Here is an 18197-nt window from a genome sequence, read left to right on the forward strand (position 1 = left end):
TGTTACAAAAGAAGTTTAAAAGAGTACACACAGCAAGTTCCACATGAACTCTAAATAAAGCAGAGTTTGGATTTAGATTTGAAAAAAAGGCAGAAATAGTAATTATACAAACAGTAACTGAAACCTAGGTGACTTTTTAAAAGTGCTACATGTAGCTATTCTAATTTTAAATACGAGAATATATCTTTTCCACCATTCCAGTTCTGATTAACTTCACTAACCTCAGTTGTTACATTAGATTCTTTGCCAAAACACACACAATGCAAAACCTTTTATTTAAAAATAAGTATATATTTTCCATCTTGGTTCAATAATGATAGGAGACTGAATTAATTGTAATGGTTCTGTTGTGTATGGGCATAACCAGCGACTTAGGGATACTACATTATAGAATGAAATGCCTCCTTCAGTTCATCCCCAAACAATAGCAGTTCGCAAGTACAATTTCCCCACACCTCCCATCCATCAATAGAACTTTGCCCAGATTCATATTCAAAATAATGAATCATTAAAAACCTTAACTGTGCCAATAATATTCAAAAACTGATGTTGGAAACACAAATTAACTGGAAATGCAGAGCATGGCAGACAGCCTCAGTGGGAAGAGAACCAGAGTAAACCCTTCAGATCAATGACATTTCATCAGATCTTACTGTTCAGATACAAGGTGTTAACAGTTTCTTTCATCACGGGTACTGCCTGACAGAGAATATCTCCCATGTTTCATGTTTTATACACTTGCTTCCTTGTTTTGTGTATAGAATAAAAGTTCTTTAACCTTCACTAAAAATTACAAAGGTGCAATGTTATATACCTTGCAGAGTCTTAAAGCTGATTATAAACATAAGAGATTCTGCAGATACTGGAAATCCAGAGCAACCGGCTTAAAATGCAAGAGGAACCCAAATGGTTAGGCAGCATCTATGGGAAGGAAAATAGTCGATGTTTTGGGCCATGATCCTTCTTTAAGTCAATTCTCTCCCCCACCCACCTAGTTTCACCTATTGTTCCCTTTCATCGCAGTCTTATTCTGACTTCTTCCTCCTTACTCTGCAGTCCTGATGAAGAGTTTCGGCCCAAATCATCGACTGTTTATACCTCTCCATAGTTACTGCGTGACCTACGGAGTTCCTCCTTCGTTTTGCGTGTGCTGCTTAAATACAATTGCTTCTCAATGCATGTTAAAACATATATATCGCAGTCGGTGTGCTAAAAGCAGATATTTACCAGTTTTCTCTGATTATTATGGACTCAGGTGATCAATCTGTCAGGTGGTTTTAAAATGGAATATTCTCATCATATCAGGTGGCATTGGAATGGCAAATTGATCTTATGTTTTAGAGTAATGATTGATTCACTAGAAAAGTCATCAATTTGGTCACCAACTCATTTGCTCTCCCCATTAATGCTGCCTGATTTGCTGAGTTTGTCATGCATTCTCTACTTTTATTTCAGAATTCCACCATCTGCGGCAATTTAGTTCTATCAAGGTGTTTTTTTAACATGAGTTTTAATTACTATGATCATGTTGTACCATGTGATGATTACACTGCAGTTCCAGGAACAAACAGTTTTGTTTTTGAGATGGTGGAGTGTGCATTTACCTGCAATCAGTTCAGATAAGCTGTACTTGGAGAAATAAAGCATATGAAGTCATTGAAATTATTTGGATGCAAGGAAACAACTTGCTTAAAAATTCAAAAGTGCTTCTCCAGCCAGAAGGTATTCAAAAAAGTCAGAACCCCTTATTTTTTTTTTATAGACGCTTGATCAAGTTGATATAGATTTGTCCCGCATCTGCAACTTCCTCAACATGTCTTGAATGATGTACTCTCACCAACAGACTGGCAGAAATGATGGCTATTCATTCAACAGCCAGAAGAATTGGGCATTATCTGCAGACATGGAGTGAAACATTTCTAGACTGGATATAATTAGTATATTAAGCACCATTGTTGACCCATTTGCTTAAAGTTTGAAGTTGCTCTTTTAAGATTTAGGCTTGGGCTTGTCTGTCAATTAGATTAGATTAGATTATGAGGACACTCAGTCCTCGTTTATTGTCATATAGAAATGCATGCATGCATTAAGAAATTATACAATGTTCCTCCAGAGTGATATCACAAAAAAAAAACAAGACAAACTAAAGACTAACACTGACAAGACCACATAATTATAACATATGGGTACAGCAGTGCAAAGCAATATCATAATTTGATAAAGAGCAGGCCATGGGAATGGTAAAAAAAAGTCTCAAAGTTCCGATTGACTGCTGATAGCCCCCGATAGCAGGCAGCAGAAGGGAGAAACTCTCTCTGCCATAAACCACCAGGCACCAACAACTGTCGATGCATTGGAAGCACCCGACCACAGCCGACTCTGAGTCCGTCCAAAAACTTCGAGCCTCCGACCAGCCCTTCGATACCGAGCATCGAGCACCATCTCTGCCGAGCGCTTCAGTCCCGTCCTGACCACCGAGCAACAAGCGAAGCTGAGGATTCCTCCGGAGATTCTGGATCACACAGTAACAGCAGCAGCGAAAAAGCATTTCAGAAGTTTCTCCAGATGTTCCTCAGTTCTCTCACATCTATCTCCATCAAATCAGGATTGTGCACGGCACCCTACTTGACAGATTACAGATATCATTCACCGGAGTGGCTGCGCAAGCTGTGTCGTGCTGCCATCTTCTCCTCCTCCAATTTTTCAATTTCCTCAGTGATGGGTTACCTGTTTGCTGCTGCCCAGCTGATGATATTTAAGAATTAAAAAGGGGCTTGGGATGGAAAATTCAGAATCCAGAAGCAGATTTCATATCACCGGCAGATGTTGTGAAATTTGTCGTCTTTGTAGCAGCAGCACAATACAATACATAAGAATAGGAAAAAATGTAAATTACAGAAAACATATATATTTATTAAATTTATTAAATATTTATTTAATATATATATTAAATAGTTAAATTAGTAGTGCAAAAATACAAATAAAAAAGTAGTGATCTAGTGTTTATGGGTTCAATGTCCATTCAGAAATCAGATGGCAGAGGGGAAAAAGCTGTTCCTGAATTATTGAGTGTGTGCCTTCTGACTCCTGATGGTAACAACGAGAACGGGGCACACCCTGGGTGATGGGAGTCCTTAATGACAGATGCCGCCTTTTTGAATATCTCCTGCGTACTACAGAGACCACTGCCCACGATGGAGCTGACTACATTTACAACTCTCTGCAGCTTATTTCAATCCCGTGCAGGAGCCCCCACCCCCCACCCCATACCAGGCAGTGGTGCTGCCAGTCAGAAGGCCTTCCATGATACCGCCGTAAAAATTTGCGAGACATCAAGCAGGGAATGCTAGCTTCTCAGGAGAGAGTTACCATGCTTTTGAAAGTGCCGAATAATTTCAAAGCACGTATTAACAATGAGTCATCGAGGTGAAGTTTCTTTTTCTCTCCCAATACTCATCATTTTAAGGATTCATTTGTCCCTCAAGTGATTAAATAAACCGGTGTTGATAAAGCAGCTCTCACGTAACTTTTTAAATGTTCTTAAGAGCTTCACAGGCAATGGAACATTTCTGAAGTGTAGTCAACGTGACACAGTAGAAGGTGCAGCAGAGAATCGGTTCAAAGCTGACTCTCACAAAGAATGATGTGATTATCTGTTCTCAGTGAAGCTAGGAAAGTGATAAACCTGAAGGACATACAACACCACTGTTGACTCATTTAAAAGTAGTGACATGGATCTTTTGCTTGAAAGAATTAATGAAGGCCTTGGTTTACTGTTCCATCAGAAGGCACCCCTGGCAGCACAGCAGAGCGGGGTGGCCTCGCCAGTGCAGCGGGCACTCTCTAATGCACTGGTGTCATCAGGTTTTGTTTAAAGCCTCTAGAATGGAATTGTACCCACAACCTTCTGACTCAATAGCAAGTGAGTTACTCTAATGGTGCCAGCTAGTGAGTGCAGTAATAAATTATTTCTCTGTGTTGTTCCTTCCTGGAGGAGGTTGTGTACACACAGATGATATGTTTCCCTAGAAAATAACTCAGTCAGTAACTGAGGCAAGACTAACGCCCTGCTGTAACTTGGTAATATGTAACTGTTGCCTCAGAATGAATTCCTTTCCAGTAGGTACTGTATTTGCCCAGTTCTTTGAAGGAAGTAACGCACACACACACAAGTTGCTGGTCAGGTCAGGCAGCATCTATGGAAATGAACGTACAGTTGACATTTTGGGCCAAGACACTTCTTCAGGACTGCCTTGAAGGAGGAAGTGCCTTGACACACATCTCCCCAAAAAATGACATTAATTATTTTATCTTAGCCACAACTCCATTTCCAATATTCATTTTCTCTCAAAAGGCCTTTAAAATGTATCAACTTTGAACTCTCTGCTCGTCATCTCTGTGCCACATTTGAACCCTTCTCACTGGCTTTCCAACTTCTTCCATGGACTTGGCACAATCCACAATGTATCTGAACAGACCTTCGTCCTTCCTTTCCTTTCCATTATCTAAGGGGCACTAGACTGGCACAAACAGCAGGGAATGGGGATATATGGACTCTGTGCAGGCAGATGTAGAGTTTAAGTTGGCATCATGGTTGGCACAGAGATTGTGGGCTGAAGGATTTGTTCTGTATTCTATTAGTCCTTTACTGCTTGGCTGGGTTTGAGCACCCATTTACATGCCATTTTCTTTTGGTATACTTCGTTGAAACCCAGTCCCTCAAAACTTCACTTTTAAAATTGAGTAGAGCCATTCCTAGTGGCTTTCAAGTCATCTAATATCAGTTTTATTGGTACAGACAAATCAAAGCCTGTTACAGATTGGGAGAGAAGGAATGGATATATTGGAGAGAAGGAAGAGTGGGTACATGGGGCTGATTCGATCTTACCCATTCTGAATGCAGCTTCTAAAAGCGATTGCTGAGGAATATCCACTGTGATGTTTCATTGTCCTTGCCTTGCTGCTGAGTACAAATTGTCTGTTTTATACTGTCTCAAAGAATAAACTTCAAAGTTCCCTATTGGCTGTAAACTGCTTTGATATGATGTGAGATCATGGAAGGTGTTGTTTGAAGGCAAAGCTTTAGCCCTGTTTAAGAATAGTGTGAATGTTTGGACATTATGCACTGATCTAATGGGCAGAGTTGTATTAATGGCCAGATTTACTTGCAATCAATGTGATATTTCAAAAAGTGGTAGAAGAAACTAGCTAGACTAAATATAAACTGAGTCACAAAGGGTAACCTCGGTGCAGAGTCAGCACTCTCACCTTGAAGAGACAGATTGTTGGTGCCAAATTTGTTTTCCTAGCACTTATGAGGACTAATTTAAATGAGGCTTATTAAAAATTAAAATACTCACAACCTCCAAGGAAATAGGAATTCACCGCAATTCATCAGCAGGTTATTTTGCCAAAAACAGGACACTTGATTGAGTATAAGTTGATGAACCTGTTATACTAAATTAAGGAAATTTCTTCATTAGATTTCATGAGAGGTAATGTATCAGAACAACTGGTTTATTCAAGTTAAGACCATAAGACACAGGAGCAGAATTAAACCATTTGGCTCATCAAGTCTGCTCCGCTATTCGATAATGTATGATTTATTTCCTTCTGAATCCCACTCTCCTGCCTTCTTCCTGTAACCTTTGACACCCTTACCATTCAGGAACCTTTCAAACTCTGCTTTAAATATTCCCAGTAACCTGGCCTCCATAGCCACCCGTGACAATGAATTTAACAGATTCACCATCCTCTGAGCAAAGAAACTCTTCCTCATTTCTATTCTAAACAGATGTCCGTCCATACTGAGAATGTGCCCTCTGGTCCAAGACCCTCCCACTAATGGAAGCATACACTCCACATACACTCTGTCTAGGACTTTTTATATCAGTACATTTCAATGAGATGCCCCTCATTCCTCTAAACTCTAGCAAGGATAGCCTCAGAGCTATCTAACGTTCCATAGTGGGAAACAAACTTTTAGAGTTGTGTTGTAGGTGGATATACCTAATTTGTCCCTAAGTCAGTTCAACACTTTGGATCCATTCCTTCAGATTTATCATGGAGCCGGGGAGCCTGCTGCACGAGCAACAACTTCCTCTCCATAATGTTCTGCCCCGGCTTTGTGTATTGGCTTGCATTTCATGTAGACAGCTAGGACACATTATCCATGTTCGATCCCAACCAACAGAGGGCCTCAGAGATTTAATCTCTATCCCTCATTAGCCTGTGCATATTTTGTAGATGTGCTATATCATAATTTGGATGAAAAAAATGAAGGGTAGTTATATAACCAGTCTCTTGCTAGTCTTCTGTTTGTTAATCATTTGGGAGGTGGCCTTTTATCATTGTTCATTTGAACTTCAGCCCTAAAGAAAAATATTTGTTGAGCAAACTTCAATGACGTGTGATCTTTGGTACTACCAGTAGCCTGACTCTAAGTACATAAAGAGCAGGTGAGCATGTGCAATCCTGTGAACAACTGGGTCCTGGGTGCTGGGCTCACCATTCCCAAATCAATGTGCTAGTCAAACAATAGCTGAACATCAGGAGCTGTTTAGAAGGTTAACTATTGGAATGATAGAACACTCATTATTCAAACTATTTCCTGGTGAATATTCTTAAAATACTGCAGATTTTTTCCATTTTTCCCTAAATGGTCTTTTAGAACAAGTGAAAATGTGTTAAGCTGTTGGAAAGAGAGAGGGAAGGAGTTGAAGTGGTGTGGGGTGTTAGATTTTTGTTATGCACAGGCAGCTGAAAATGTTTATGAATATAGTGATGATCATGTCAATATTGTGGAAAGATGAAATGAAATCATTCGAAGGACTGTTTTCAATAACATTTACTATTGAACTTCTGCAGGCATTCTGACCTCTGCAAGGGACTGGCAGCTGTTGGTGGACCTCGAAGGGCAGCTGAAGTTCCCCAACCATATCGCAGCCACCACCCTGCGACCAGACATTGTCCTAGTGTCTGAGTCGACTAAGCAAGTGGTGCTGCTGGAGCTGACAGTCCCATGGGAAGATAGCTTGGAAGAGGCCTTTGAAAGGAAGCTCTCCAAGTACGCAGGACTGGTCAGCAACTGTCAGCAGGCTGGATGGAGAGCGAGGTGTCTCCCAGTGGAGGTTGGGTGTAGGGGATTCGCAGCCCGTTCCTTAGCTAGAGCCTTCAGCATTTTGGGCATTGAGGGAGAGAGGAAGAGGAGAGCCATCCGCAGTACCACCGATGCGGCAGAGAGGGCCTCAAGATGGCTGTGGCTCAAAAGAGGGGAGCCATGAAGTCATAAGTAGCTAGCCATCTGGACACAAGCTGGGGTCTGATCAGCCCTGGCTGGGTCACCTGGAGGAGGTTGTATGATGTTGAAAGACCCGAAACACCCGATGATTCCAGGAACATCACTGAAGATGTGTCCAGATGCATCAGTAAATGTGTGTACACAGATTTTCCTGGCAGTGAGCTAGGAAAATGAACTCTTTACCCTGGTAATGTTCAACTGAATCCAATACAGGCAAATCACTCTTCCCCCTCTGCCTTTCTCACTATAAAATTTGGTTGGAAAATATTCTTATGACTGAATATGCAAGATGCACAAAAGTTTTTTGGTTACGGAGCTGTTTCTGTTTGTTTGCAGTTAACTCCTACTTATTCAAGAATATCTATGTAAATGCACCATTATGGGATGACCTCACTACACATTGTGCCTTGTCACTGGGTCAGATGATAATCTTTGGAAACTTCAACAAGTTTCTCTGCCAGAATTAATTACAAATAGATTTCAAGGACAAATTGAAGTAATATCAGAGGTAAATGCAGTCTTTTAGAGGATTGACGTATAGAATCATGTGATAGAGGGGTGTGGAAGGAGTGGCAGTGAATGATTGAGTGATTTTTAACTGTGAATTTCTTAGTTCTCACCAATTTTCCTATAGCAATTTACCCAGTTTCATCTGCCCAGCATCCGCCTCTTATTTGGATCCACCCATCACCTACCAGACCCTATTTCTATCACTCCCCTTCCCCACCTGGCTCCACTTGTCTGTTTATTTTATTCTCCTTCCTTAGTCTTCCACACCCCCCCCCCGTCATTTCTATAGACTATCTTCCCACTACACTCCCATTCTTGATGAAAGGTCTTGACCCAAAACATTGACCTTCCCTTTGCCTATGGGGATGCTGCTTTATTCGGACAGTGCCGAGATCCTCCAAAGGGATGTACTTTCAATATAATTAAACTAATGCATTTTAAGAAAGTTCACAAACCTAAAGTGATAACTCTTGCTTCTCTTTTCAGAAATGCTTCCTTATCTCCTTTATATTTTGGGATTCCAGCATGCTATACAGTGCCTATAAAAAGTATTCACCCTCCTTGGAAGTTTTCATGTTTTACAACATTGAATCACGGTGAATTTAATTTGGCTTGTTTTCATTATGACCAACAGAAAAAGACTCTTTTGTGTTAAAGTGAAAACAGATCTCTACAAAGTGGTCTAAGTTAATTACAAATATAAAACACAAAATGCATCAGTATTCACCCCCTTTAATACGACACACCAAATCATTACTGGTGCAGCCAATTGGTTTTAGAGGTCACATAATTAGTTAAATAGAGATCACCATGTGCAGTCAAGGTGTTTCAATTGATTGTAGTTAAAATACACCTGTATATGGAAGGGCCAACTGCTGGTGGGTCAGTATCCTGGCAAAAACTATACCATGAAGACAAAAGAACACTCCACGTAACTCCATGAAAAGGTTATTGAAAAGCACAAGTCAGGAGATGGGTACAAGAAAATTTCCAAGTCGCTGAATATCCCTTAGAGTACAGTTAAGTCAATCATCAGAAATGGAAAGAATATAGCACAGTTGTATATCTGCCTAGAGCAGGCTGTCCTCAAAAACTGAGTGATCGTGCAAGAAAACGACTAGTGAGGGAGGTCACCTAGAGACCTATGAAAGCTCTCAAGGAGTTACAATCTTTACTGGCTCAGATGGGAGAGACTGCACGTACAACTGTTGTCCGGTTGCTTCACCAGTTGCAGCTTTATGAGAGAGCGGCAAAGAGAAAGCCACTGTAGAAAAAAGCTCACATGAAATCTCAGCTAGAATTTGCAAGAAAGCATATGGGAAATTATAAAGTCAGCTGGAAGAAGGTTCTATGGTCTGATGAAATCAAAATTGAGCTTTGTGGCCATCAAACTAGACACTATGTTTAGCATAAGCCAAACAATGCACATAGTCAAAAACACACCATCCCTGCCATGAAGCATGGTGGTGGCCGCATTGTGGTGGGGATGCTTCACTGCAGCAGCCCCTGGAAGTCTTGTGAAGGTAGAGGATACAATGAATGCAGCAAAATACAGGGAACTCCTGGGGGAAAACCTGCAAGGGAACTGCGACTTGGGAAAAGATTTTTTTTTCCCCATCAAGACTATAACCCCAAGCATAAAGCCAAAGCTACACAGGAAAGGCTTAAAAACAACAAATTTAATGTCCTGGAGTGGTCAAGTCAGAGTCCAGCCCTCAATCCAATTGAGAATTTGCGGCTGGACTTGAAAAGGGCTGTTCATTCACGATTCCCATGCAATCTGATAGAGCTTGAGCAGTTTTGTAAAGAAGAATGGGGAAAAATTGTAGTGTCCAGATGTGCAAAGCTGATAGAGACCAAGTTACAGAGACTCAAGGCTGTAATTGCTGCCAAAGCTGCATCTACTAAATACCTACTTGGTGGGGGGGTGGGGTGAATACTTATGCAATCAATTATATTGTGTTTTATATTTGTAATTAATTTAGATCACTTGTAAAGATCTGTTTTCACTTTGACATGAAGGAGTTTTTTTCTGTTGATCAGTGACAAAAAAAACAAATTAAATCCACTATCATTCAATGCTGTAAAACAATAAAATATGAAGACTTCCAAGAAGGGTGAATACTTGTTATAGGCACTGTATCTTGCCTTTAAATCTGTGAACAAGATTGCTGAATGTTTTATTGCATTTTCATTTCCCTGTAAAGCTATGATCACTCCCTCCCTTCACCAGCTGAAAATGGTCATTAACCATCATGTAAATGAGACCTGCCAACAGGCAATTACATCAGCCCCTATCGTTCCTATTGCTAGTGATAATTAAACTTTTCTGTTCAGGTAGCATACTTACTAATTACATGTACTTCTCAATGTCTAGTCGCCTAAAGAAAACATGGAAGGATGTTTTTATATAAATATGACATGAACAAGTTTATAAGAAGGTTCAAAGTACATTTGTTGTCAAAGTCTGTGTGCAGTATACATCTCTGAGATTCATCCTCTGCCAGACAGCCATGAAGAAAAGAAAAACCTGGAACCCACTCAAAGAAAAACATCAAATCCTTCCCCCCACCCCCACTCCCAACAAGCAAACAAAAATAACACAAATGGCAAAAAAACAAAAGCAACACAGAATATAAAACACAAAATCGAAAGAGTCCAGGCATATTCAGTTCAGCTCAGATCATTTGAATCCAGCTGCGTCATTCATTATCTACCCACCATCCAATCAAAGTAACCCAAAATCCCAACAAAAAAAAGGAGCAACTAGAAACCAGAAACACATCATAATGTGTAGTATCGAGTCAAATCCACAAACTGTGCTGATTAAATCCTGCCCAGACCCAGGACTCTGAAACAATCCTTCAGCAGCTTAGAGAGAGAGAGAGAAAGAGAAAGAGAGAGACAGAGACAGAGTCAGACAGAGAGAGAGAAAGAGGGAGACAGAGAGAGATAGACAGAGAAAGAGAGACAGACACAAAGAGAGACACACAGACACAGAGACAGACAGACAGACAAACAGACAGACAGACAGAGAGACAAAGAGAGAGAAACAGAGAGAGGGAAAGAGAGACAGACAGAGACTGAGATAGACAGAGAGACAGACAGAAAGAGAGACAGAGAGAGACAGACAGAGAGAGAGACACACAGAGAGAGAGAGAGACAGACAGACAGACAGACAGACAGACAGACAGAGAGACAGGGAAACAGAGAGAGACCATTTGACTGCAGAGTCTTTCCTCTGGGAGCAGCAAATTAAAGGGAGAGACCGATGAACACCTGCTTGGCTTCCACTCACACCTCAATGATTTCAATCTTCCTCAACATGAATTGGTGAGATATAGACTCGATCATAGGCTCACACACCATCTCCAGGCTTCGTGGCCTTCAGGCCCCACACTTCACCGGAAACCTCAACAAACACCCTCGGACACAGCGGATCACTGAACTCAACCCAGAAGTACACCACCAAAATGTAGGTCGAGGCTTCAATAGTAGCAGAACCACATTTGAAAGAAAAAGAAGATGTAAAAGAAGTGAGAGAAGTAGTTTCGTGAACCATCTGGAGGATGTTGCCCTTGGTCGCATGTTCACTGGCGCCATCTTCTTCCAGAGTCCTCCAGTGAAAAGTGTTCAATAATGAATTTGGGAACAGCGTTCCCACAAGCAGCAATTTGAAATTCAAATGATATCAATCTTGGATACTAATTTCCCATGCTCCTCGCCATGATCTCAATTAAAAAACAATGGCTGAGACACAGCGTGTTATTTCCTCCATACTGCATCTTCAAGAAGTGATTTCTCAGGAAGGCAACATCCATCACCAACAATCCAGACATCGGACTGTGCCCTCTTCTCATTGCTGCCACCAGGCAGGAGATACAGGAGCCTGAAGACCCACACATCAAGGCTCAACAATAGTTGCTTCCTATTTGCCATCAGGTTCTTGATCTGACCTGAAAACCCTAAGACTAGATGCTCAAAAATCAGCAGGTGCTGGAAATCTTGAGCAACGTGCACAAAATGCTGGACGACCTCAGCAAGTCAAGAAGCATCTATGGAGGGAAGTAAACAGTCAAAGTTTTGGGCTGAGACCCTTCATCAGGACTGGATCGGATCTTAACATTGTATTTGCTTTTCTTTCGTCTATATATTTTTTCTGCCTCTCAACTTGCATTAATGCTGTTATGTTTATTTTGTCATATGAGATATGTAATTTAACCTTACATTGTTACGTTTGTCATGTTTGCAATGTATGGTGCTTCTCTGCAAAAAGCTAATTTTCTCAGCACTTATCCCCTGTACGTGTATACCTCTGACAAACTTGGACACTGATCTTGCTCACTGATGTGTGACTAGTGTTCACATGCTTCTGACTCAAAGGTAAGGCTACTACCAAGAGAGCCGCATCAATGCTTGCAGTATTCGTCAGAGCCAGGAAGGCAGTTATGAATCTATATCTTCACAGATGGGAAAGTAGAAGTTACAGGTGAATGGGTTTCAAATGGGTTCAAAAACTGAGGTAAATATTATTGCCTGACTACAGTTAAAAGAGATTAAATTGCAATCTTGTACCTAAGTGATCTTCTTCCTCCGTCAATGCATTTATAAAAATAATTAATACAATAGAGATATATTTCATACATGATTCACAGGTATGGTTTCAGCTCCAACATGTTCCACAAAGTCAAAAAGATTTGGCCATCTGCCCAATGGATAAACACTTGCAATTATGAACCTTGTCTTCACTAAACCAAGGTCCTGCCTACTTCCTTGTGTATTTGTGGAAAGTCCACAGCATTGTTTTGAATCCCTAACTTTCCACCAAACCCTAGCAACATATCCCTCTATTCATTATCTAACTTCATCTTCCATATAAGATTTGATTTTAATGCAAGTGTGTAGTTCTACCACTACCCCAGAACTTCTCTACTTTTCTACTGCCCTTGCTACTTGTCCTACATCCAATATTGAGTCATTTCTTCCTGGGCAACTTTTAGCACTGCCACCCCAGTATTTTTGGGTTCAATCCTGAGCTTGGGCACAATCAATGCCGAGTCTCTAATGTTCTCCCTGTGACTCCATGCATTTCCTGTGTATCCCAATAGTATTCTGATAAGTTATCCAGCCACTGGAAATTCCTCCTAATGTGCAAGTAATAGGAAGAGAGTCAATGGGTCATTGGTTGGCATGTAAAAGACAAAAAGCTACTGGGTTCGAGAGAAGTAAAAAAGTTGAGGAAGGGGCAGATATAAGGAGAAGTAGAATGACAGTGATGGGATTGTAAGCTTGGAGCTGACTGGACCTTTGAGCCAAATGACCTGCTTCTGTGTCATAATAACTAAAAACTGGAATAAGCAGCATTATCATCATCATCCTGTCTTTCCTTGCATCCAGCAGACACTGGGTCCTGACCATCAACTCCATTCCTGCTCCTGGCTTCAGAAGAACCAGGCCATTTGCAAGTTTCTGCATCTTGTTCATCTGCAAAACCAAAAGTTGCTGACAAGAGCAAGATGTCAGTGCTGGAAATCAGAAATTAAAATGGAAAATGCTTGAAGCACTCAGCTGGTCTGATCTTTGAGCATTTCCAAGATTTCCATTTATTATTGCACATGTTGTCTTCCACCTTTCCAATATCCCTGGCTCTTCCGCTACCTGAACCACCCGCAAATGAGATGCTCATCATTATTACCTCCACAGGCAATTGCTCCAGCTGCCATCTGTCAATTCAATGTCCTCCATAAACAATGACTCACAACTCTCTCTCATCCTCCCTGCCCTGAATCATCCTACAAATCCTTGTCCCCTCTTAATTACCCAGTTCAGCCCATCCGAATGCCATGCCCAAGCTCCTTTTTGATCTCATCAATATCTATTTAGTCAGCTTTTCATCGTCAGTCCTAAACTACATTCCTCTCCCTTTGCATTACAGTATTTTAATGTTTATTGAGATACAGCATGGAACAGGCCCTGCTGGCCCTTCGAGCCATGTTGCCCAGCATCCCCCGATTTAATCCCAGCCTAATCATGGGACAAATACAATGACCAAGTAACCTAACAACCGGTATTTGTTTGGATCGTGGGAGGAAACCAGATCGCTTGGAGGAAACCCACGTAGTTCACAGGGGGCAAACGTACAAACTCCTTACAGGCAGCACCAGAAATCCTCTCCTTTCATCCCACTCTTGAGCTCCTCTGCCTCTTCACACCCTCCATAATCCTAAAACCAAATATTCTGCTTATCCAAGCATCTCTTCCTTGAACAGCATCATCTTTTCAGCTATTCCCAATGAGGGACTTCAAGAGCGGGAAGCCAGAGGATTGGGAAACTTTTAAAGAGCAACAGAAGATAACTGGAAAGGCAATACGGGGAGAAAAGATGAGGTACAAAGGAAAACTAGCCAAGAATATAAAGGAGGATAGTAAAAGCTTCTTTAGGTATGTGAAGAGGAAAAAATTAGTTAAGACCAAAGTTGGTCCCTTGAAGACAGAAACAGGTGGATTTATTATGGGGAACAAAGAAATGGCAGACAAGTTGAACAGGTACTTTGGATCTGTCTTCACTAGGGAAGACACAAACAATCTCCCAGATGTAATAGTGGCCAAAGGACCTAGGGTAACGGAGGAACTGAAGGAAATTCACATTAGGCAGAAAATGGTGTTGGATAGACTGATGGGACTGAAGGCTGATAAATCCCCAGGGCCTGATGGACTGCATTCCAGGGTACTTAAGGAGATGGCTCTAGAAATCGTGGACGCATTGGTAATCGTTTTCCAATGTTTATAGATTCAGGATCCTGTGGATTGGGGGGTAGCTAATGTTATCCCACTTTTTAAAAAGGAGGGAGAGAGAAAACAAGGAATTATAGACCAGTTAGCCTGACATCAGTGGTGGGGAAGAGCTGGAGTCAATCATAAAAGATGAAATAGCGGCACATTTGGATAGCAGGAACAGGATCGGTCCGAGTCAGCATGGATTTACGGAGGGGAAATCATGTTTGACTAATCTTCTGGAATTTTTTGAGGATGTAACTATGAAAATGGTCAAGGGAGAACCAGTGGATGTAGTGCGCCTGGACTTTCAGAAAGCCTTTGATAAGGTTAACACAGGAGATTAGTTGACAAAATTGGAGCACATGGTATTGGGAGTAGGGTACTGATATGGATAGAAAATTGATTGGCAGACTGGAATCAAAGAGTAGGGATTAACGGGTCCCTTTCAGAATGGCAGGCAGTGACTAGTGGGGTACCGCAAGGCTCGGTGCTGGGACCGCAGCTATTTACAATATACATTAATGATTCAGATGAAGGGATTAAAAGTAATATTAGCATATTTGCAGATGACACAAAGCTGGGTGGCAGTGTGAAATGTGAGGAGGATGTTATGAGAATGCAGGGTGACTTGGTCAGGTTGGGTGAGTGGGCAGATGCACAGCAGATGCAGTTTAATATGGATAAATGTGAGGTTATCCACTTTGGTGGCAAGAACAGGAAGGCAGATTACTATCTGAATGGTGTCAAGTTAGGAAAAGGGGAAGTGCAACGAGATCCAGGTGTCTTTGTTCATCAGTCACTGAAAGTAAGCATGAAGGTAAAGCAGGCAGTGAAGAAACCTAATGGCATGTTGGCCTTCATAACAAGGGGAGTTGAGTATCAGAGCAAAGAGGTCCTTCTGCAGTTGTACAGGGCCCTGGTGAGACCACACCTGGAGTATTGTGTGCAGTTTTGGTCTCCAAATTTGAGGAAGGACATTCTTGCTATTGAGGGAGTGCAGCGTAGGTTCACGAGGTTAATTCCTGGGATTGGGGGACTGTCATATATTGAAAGATTGGAGCGACTGGGCTTGTATACACTGGAATTTAGAAGGATGAGAGGGGATCTGATTTAAACATATAAGATTATTAAGGGATTGGACACGCTAGAGGCAGGAAACATGTTCCTGATGTTGGGGGAGTCCAGAACCAGAGGCCACAGTTTAAGAATAAGGGGTAGGCCATTTAGAATGGAGTTGAGGAAAAACTTTTTCACCCAGAGAGTTGTGGATCTGTGGAATGCTCTGTCTCAGAAAGCAGTGGAGGCCAATTCTCCGGATGCTTTCAAGAAAGAATTAGATAGAGCTCTTAAGGATAGTGGAGTCAAGGGATATGGGGAAGAGGCAGGAACGGGGTACTGATTGTGGATGATCAGCCATGATCACAGTGAATGGCAGTGTTGGCTTGAAGGGCTGAATAGTCTACTCCTGCACCTATTTTCTATTGTCTATTTTTTGCATTAAATTTGCTATAGAAACACTAGTTACTGCCAGTTCTTACTAAACAAACTCGAGTGAGTGGACAAACCATCAAGTTTGAAAATGCAATTCAGGTCATCTTAATTAAATCTTTTGTTAAAAGCTAATTACATCCAAGAATATTTTTTCAAGATCCAGGAAAAGAAGGATCATTGGTTTCTCTTTATTGCATCCCTCTCAAACAATTGTCGTATCTCCACAGAGCTGTCATAAATAAAAACAAACAGGTAATTTGCTACCCAATCAGTTTGGATTGGAAACATCTCCTCCACTATCTCCATTAGTACAGGTGCACCACAAGGCTGTGTGCTTTGCCCCTTGTTCCACTCACTTTTACACTTATGACTGTGTAGCTAAGCACAGCTCCAATGCTGTAGACACCGCTGTCATAGGCCAAGCCAAAGGGGGCTACGAATCAGCATATGAGAGGGAAACTGAAAACCTGGCTAAGTGGCGCCACAACAACAACTCTGTCAGCAAGACCAAAGAGCTGATTTTGGACTTCAGAATGAGGAAACCAGAAGTTCATGAGCCAGTCCACATTGTGTGGTTATAGATGAAGAGGGCCAGCAATTTTAAATTCCTTGGTGTTTTCATTTCAGAAGATAATGGGGATGGAGAGAGAGGGTGTGGAGGGGGAGGGGAGAGGGGGGAGAGGGTGTGGAGGGGGAGGGGAGAGGGGGGAGAGGGTGTGGAGGGGGAGGGGAGAGGGGGGAGAGGGTGTGGAGGGGGAGGGGAGAGGGGGGAGAGGGTGTGGAGGGGGAGGGGAGAGGGGGGAGAGGAGGGGGGAGAGGGGGGAGAGGAGGGGGGAGAGGGGGGAGAGGGGGGAGAGGGGGGAGAGGGGGGAGAGGGGGGAGAGGGGGGAGAGGGGGGAGAGGGGGGGGGAGAGGAGGGGGGAGAGGGGGGAGAGGGGGGAGAGGAGAGGAGGGGGGAGAGGAGAGGAGGGGGGAGAGGAGAGGAGGGGGGAGAGGAGAGGAGGGGGAGAGGAGAGGAGGGGAGAGAGGAGAGGAGGGGAGAGAGGAGAGGAGGGGAGAGAGGGGAAGAGATGGGGAACTGGTAAGTGGAGCAAGAGGAAAACAGGAGGGGAAATGGGGAGAGGGAAGAGAGGATGTATTTCTGTTTCTCAGTAAAGTGAGTAAGAGTAGATTGGTAGTAGTAATACAAAACATAAGTCAGCTTCTTTGCTAATGGAGTTCCTTAAACAAGACTAGAATATGGTGCATCCTTACTGTGTAGGAAAGAACATATCTGCTGTAATAATATCTTGGTCAGTCAGAATTTTTTCAGACTTTGAGAATGGTTGTACTAATTAATCTTGCCTTGGTTGATGAGTGGCCTCTGTTTTTTCATGTGGACACTGGGAGAACAGCTCACATAATACGTTGTGAGAACCACCAATTCAATTGCCAGCACTTGTTATTTTATTTGTAAATAGCAGGCTTGAACCCTTCACTTTTACATCAATAATCTGAGATATGTTTGAAAATGTCTTCACGGCTACTGACCTTGACCTTAGAGAGACAATGAATCCCCCAGCCTTCAGGGTATTTTTTTCTTCAGTTCCACAAATCTGGAGGTGAAGCAGCAGGGTTCGGAGATGGGCAGTCCTCTGATGTGCCACTAATGGCACTTCTCTTTGGAAACCATTTAGTTGCACAGGTCATGCAGGCCAATAAATCGTAGCTGCCTGCAAGCTCTTTTTAAAGCATCAAGTGCCTAAGATTGTGGTTAATTAGGGGCCTTCCTGCAGCTGGTTCTTTGCTTGTACTCCATCCACCTGTACTCTGACTTTCAAACTATTGTAGCAGCTCACCTCGTGAGGAGTGGAAAGGCATATACAGATATAGCTGTCTTCCCATCAGCAGCAAGCACTGCAAATGTGGATAACAGGGAGAAAGAAGAGAGAAGTTGCCATTCAATTCACGAGAGAGCATAGGCCTTTTGCTGTTGATGTTTCTGTAGCAGGCAATTTTTTTTACGAGGTGGAGTTGCTAGCGTGCAAGGGAGCCGGCTGGATTCGAACTCAGGACCTTCCGCCCCCAAGTCCAGCACTGATGCCACTACGCCACCAGCCAGCATGGATAACGGACAGAG

General features: G+C 42.3%; 1 protein-coding gene across 3 annotated transcripts in view; it reads right to left on the reverse strand.

Annotated features, from left to right (window-relative positions):
- The window catches only part of cracr2b (calcium release activated channel regulator 2B), a 168763-nt gene that overhangs the window by 138903 nt on the left and 11663 nt on the right, over positions 1 to 18197 (reverse strand). The window contains exon 2 of one of the 3 annotated variants that reach the window (XM_072272261.1): positions 5361 to 5457. The exons of the other annotated variants lie outside the window; for them this stretch is intronic. The gene's annotated coding sequence lies outside the window, so the exon portion shown is untranslated. The remainder of the gene's footprint in view (positions 1 to 5360; positions 5458 to 18197) is intronic. 3 annotated transcript variants of the gene reach the window in all.

The sequence above is a fragment of the Mobula birostris genome, chromosome 11 (assembly GCF_030028105.1).
Source record: "Mobula birostris isolate sMobBir1 chromosome 11, sMobBir1.hap1, whole genome shotgun sequence".
In the NCBI taxonomy this organism is placed as follows: Eukaryota; Metazoa; Chordata; class Chondrichthyes; order Myliobatiformes; family Myliobatidae; genus Mobula; species Mobula birostris.